Source organism: Apium graveolens, unplaced genomic scaffold (genome assembly GCF_009905375.1).
Source record: "Apium graveolens cultivar Ventura unplaced genomic scaffold, ASM990537v1 ctg2916, whole genome shotgun sequence".
NCBI lineage: Eukaryota > Viridiplantae > Streptophyta > Magnoliopsida > Apiales > Apiaceae > Apium > Apium graveolens.
In genome coordinates this window covers 51,052-56,494 of record NW_027417850.1, presented here as the reverse complement: position 1 = coordinate 56,494, position 5,443 = coordinate 51,052, and the positions used below count along the sequence as shown (strand labels likewise).

General features: G+C 30.1%; 1 long non-coding RNA gene across 1 annotated transcript; it reads right to left on the bottom strand.

Moving 5' to 3' along the window:
* Positions 1-669: 669 nt before the first annotated feature.
* LOC141700796 (uncharacterized) lies at positions 670-1,906 on the bottom strand. The gene is made up of 3 exons (XR_012566520.1): positions 1,699-1,906; positions 1,316-1,445; positions 670-781 (listed from the first exon to the last, which is right to left on the bottom strand). It is a non-coding gene; the product is annotated as an uncharacterized LOC141700796 (long non-coding RNA).
* Positions 1,907-5,443: the final 3,537 nt, after the last annotated feature.

The following is a 5,443-nucleotide window of genomic DNA, read 5'->3' as shown; positions in this document are numbered from 1 at the left end:
ATCATATTAGTCATATTTGCTTTTAAATTTGATCGAAATCAGTCATTTTTATTAATTCGGCTAACACAAACGGAGTCATATTTACAATTTAGACCAAAAAATAACCTAGTCAAATTTATAAAATTGACTGGTGATAAGTCGGACAAATTTATAAATTTGACCGTTGGTCGTGGTATTTTGTGACTAGAGGCGGGAAATTCAATTTTTACAAAAATTTTGAAGTCAAAGGTCAAAATATAAAAATGACCGATTGAAGTCAATTTTAGGCGGTCAAATTTAGTTGGTCATATTTGAGCGGTCATATTTAGTCGGTCGGATTTAATTAAATTTGACTGATTTCACTAAATTTGACCAGTCTAAAAAGACCGACATTTCGGTCATATTTAACTAAATACGACCGCTAGAGGTCAAATTTGATTAAATATGACTGGAAAATTTCGATCATATTTAGCCATTTTTCTTGTAGTGTGAGCAACTACTATTTTCATTTTAGTGATATAAACAGATGGTTTCTTTACAGGTAAGAAACTTTTAATAATAGGTAAGCAATAAGAATAATTATTGCAATATTGATGGGAAAAATAATGGCCAACCTCATGCACATGAATTAATTTAAAGGACTTCATAAAGTTTTGTAAAACATCTTAGGAAAAGGTCTCAGCAGTAAAGTTTAAATCCACAAGACAAACCTGTGAAACAATATGCATATTTGCCCATTGTGGACCAATTTTCCTCTAAGGCACTTCAAGTTATTGACAGAGACATTTCAAACTGAGTAAATCTGCACCAAAGAAGAATTATTATTATGCTCAAAACATATTCCGACGAATGACGTATCTCACGAATAGAATCTTCTGGCAAATTTGGAAAATGCTTCAATTTACGGTGTAATACATAATAATGCCCTTGTAAAAAGGAGGACACTCTAATATTATCGGATCGTAATACAGGGCCCACTAAGGAGTTGTTTAATCCCATATACATTCTTGTAAAATGACACTATAATGCATTCATATTTCTAAAAAAGTCTCGGGATATAAAATTTGCTAAAAGAAAACGGCTAAACAGCGATGAGGAAAACACAAAAGAATCTATAAAAAAAAAGAACGACTCTCTTGTGTTGTCAAGAAAAACCTAGCAGTAAATTAAAAAATCTACAAGTCAATCATCCAAAAAAAATAATAAGTGTAAATATGTTTTATCTTGCCAAAACAATTGAGTGCATTCCCAGCCTTTCTCCCAGTCCTGGAGCATGATGAGCTTGTCATCAGACGCTGACAAAACATATGGAAGGTTTGGATGCAGATTCAATTACCTGATGTAGTCTGTGTTTTTTTCAAATTCTTTAATCTTATCATATTTGTTATAGTTGTATACGTGAATCATTTTGTTATCGGCTCCAACTACAAACCAATCTTTTCTAGGTATACAATTTGCACATCTAACTGCAAACAATCATATAAAATCACAGTTAGTCTTGTAATCCATCATAAACTAGTAAAAAAACTCAGGATAATAAATTTAAATCATCAAGATACAAGGAGTGATGTAAATGTACCTAGCATTTCAGTAGTTTAAAGGACTTCTCTATTTTCTATAATATTAAAGATAAATTAAGCAGGCATTTCAAATACATGCTTGTATTTTAAAATATGAAAAAGAGACATAACTAATCAAAACATAAAAACATCAACTTACTTGGTACTTGTAGATCCAAATTAACACAGTTCGCGAGTATAAACTCAGTGGTTCCCTGCACAAAGAACATCAGATTGTGGAAGCAGGAGTGGATGCCCTATAATTTAAATATTTGTTCTCTGACGGAACAAATTGAGTTATTTCCACCCCTATTCATCTCATCTTCTAAACACAAAACCTAGTTTTAAATGTGAGATAAACTCCAGATTTATAACTTTTCAAACAACTCGAGTTTGACTTTAATCAGGTACATAGGCTCAAATCAATTGGATAAGAAAAACTTGGACTCGAGTTATAGACTAGATTCAGTTAGATTTATTTACTACCCGGATAAGAATTATTGCACTACCGTTAAAAATATAAAAGAAATATTACAGGAGTTAGCTGTTCTCCTTTAAACAAGTTAACAACTTTATAATCATAATCAATCTCTGTTTGAAGCACGGCTAAATTCAATACCTGCCAACCCTATTTTCTGACAATACCACAATCAAAAATTAAAATCCGACACATGATAAATTTTTTAATTCAATAAAGCCAAACAGAACAACACTAAAAATGGTATCAACTCCAAATTCTGCGTTCGTCGTGAACTGAACCAATTTAAGCCGCACTGAACATCACCTCATTATAATCCTACAATCATAACCAACATAACAATCAGCTATATTTCCGCAAATTGGTTCAGTTCCGCAAATTTAAACATAACTATAAAATAATTAGTCAAAACACGTCGACAAAACTCACGAGTATGAAACAATCCACCCATTTCTTAAACTCAACACAAATTTCCAGATAAAACAAAATCAAACTTAAAAATATGATCAATACTTCTTGACACAACACACGAGTAGGAATAATAATAAAGGCAGGTAGAGCGAGCTTCTTTTATTTCGTAAAAATAAACCAAATAAGCATAAAAATTAAGAACATAAACATCAAAACAAAACCCTGAAATTGAAATCACCTTAAATCAAAGCCTTGAAATGCAAATCCCTAATTAGATGAATACTGAAATTAAAAAAATTATAAGAGGTTTAAGGTAACATAAACATAAACAAATCAATTGAGCCTCAATTTCCTAACTTGACATGTATATCAATTGAGCCATAATTAGAAATCCAAAATCCTTATTACGTACTAGAGATCCCAAGTTGTGTCAAGAGAAAGTGACGGTGGTTCTAAGAGAGATTAACGGGAGAGATTAGCCAGAAAGAGAGGGTAGAGAGCGAACGAGAGTGGAAGTGCTGAAAGTGAGAGACGATTGAGTTACGGTATTTTGAGTCAGAGAGAGTCGATTGAGTGTGGTTGTAAGAAAATTTGGGCGGCATTAGCCCAAAAGTTTTCCTGCCCTAGTCCAAAAGTTTTCCCCGGGTCTGAGTCCAGTATACTTAAACTTCAATAAATAATACTTAATAAATTAATAACCTCGATTAAGTAATTTTTTTTATAATCCCGACCCAGATCGTTAATATAAATTAATAATTCTCTTATTTCATAAGTTAATAATTTTTATTAAAATATATAAGTCGCATAAAATATATAAATTAATAATTTTGTCTTATATTAAAGTTATATATTTTTAAACTATATTTTAAAATAAGACTATAATGTAAACTTACTTTCTTATGAAATTTATTTGTCCATGTACTTGTATCCTTTTTAGGGAGCTTGGCGTACTCTAGACCTACAGAAAATAAGCAATATTGTTGTTTTAAGGACATCATTTAGAGTGGTTACAATAATCTTATAATCTTCCTTTTTTATCTTCTTTCCATTTTTTTATAACAGTATTAATTGTTTGTTCATATTCAACAATTATGTCACTTCTTTATTTTCGCCACAATAATAAATAACATTTTCGGTATTCATTGCATCATGATAATTAATAACATTTTTGGCATATATATTTGTAATATGTTTAAAAGAAATTAAAAATGATGTATATCGATAAATTAATAAAATTATTAATTGATTTATTGATTAATAATTTTCATTAAATAATATTTTTTTATGATCCGGGTGTATTAATTTATCGAAGTTTACCTGTAGATAGAAAATATTTAAACTCTATATATTAATAAATCTTGAAGTACTTATTTAGAAAAAATTGGTACTTAAGTCAAGTGCTAAAGGCTAAAATGACTACATCTATTGTTATAATATGAGATCAAAAAGTATATTTTTGTGCTAAAATATGCCTTTTAAGTCGAATACTGGTTCTATTTACACTAATATCTTTCCAAATTTAGTGAAGTTTTGTAGCTCTTTTCCAAATTTCATTTAAAATTAAAAATATATATATTTCATTCGTAATTATATAATAATAGGGTGAGGATAGCTATAGCTATTTTAGTGCTAAATATAGTATCAACTATCCATTTATGCATTTTTAAGACAAAGTATATGCATTGAAGTATATATTTTTATTTTGGTCCAATATTATACACAAACTATAGCTATGCATTCGACTTAATCTTATATATACTTTGTTTATTACTTACTTTTATAAATTCATATCTGTATATTTATAATGTGCTGAAAGTGAGAATCTATCGACTAAGGGTGTGATGTGAGCTTTAACATCACTATAAATTATATCGATATCGATATACCCTTTTAACATTGGTCGTGTGAACAACGGATGTCCAAGTACCGGTATCTATAATAAGAATTCTAGTAGTGCCTCCATCTAAACCGTTTTTGAATTTACTTAATAATTACCGTTATTTTTATATATGTGACAAAAAAATGCCATAATAGTCAAATTTATAATTTTATATAAAAAATAATACATTATAATAGTTAAGATATAGTGTCTATAAATGGATTTTTTTCATGAACCCTTCAAAACTAACAAAATTAACATTCGTACAATTGGATCATTAAAATTAAAATTTGAAATTCACAAAACTAGTAACCCTTTAAATTGACAGCCTAACCTCTAAATCCAATCTTAAATCATGTATCTCATACAAACACTTTGTTGTGTATATGTTCTGTACTTGATGATTTCATGAACAAAACACCTTGGTAGATTTTACTTAGTGAAATTATGTAGCACTCGACGGATAAGGTTTATAGTCCCGACGGATGACTCAATATAGTCCCGACGGATGACTCAATATAGTCCCGATGGATGATGACTTATTATCCATCGAGTGAGTAGCTTATGTAACAAAAAGTCTGTAGCACATTTCTGCATACACATTGTTTAGAATATGTAGTAGTACTTAAGTCATGTTGACTTTAGTTAGATATGCAAAATAGGTTGATTAATTGTACATAAATGATGTCCTATAATTCTGCATAAGTGAAATGAAGTCAAGTGCATGATTGCTACCCAACAGATAAGCAACAATGAATTCGACGGATGATCAACAACCCGACGGATGATCGATAACTCGACAGATGATCATAAACCCGACGGATAAAGAATTCAAATATCTGTTGACAGTGACAACACAGTCACATGCGTCGAGTGGATGCAAATGGAATGTGGTAGCCTATTCAACTGGGTTTTCGAGAACAAAGAAGCATTGCCATTTCTATTCTATTATGAAAATATTCAAAGATGCTGAAATAGAGTAATGAAGTAGCATTGTAATAGACTAGATAGTTTTGTTTTATTATCATGTCTCATTACTTTGTAATCTTGGTGATATATAAACCCAGAAGTAGCAACTAAGGAATTATATGAGATACAAGCAGAGAAACATTTGTAAGCAGAATTCTTAGCATTCTT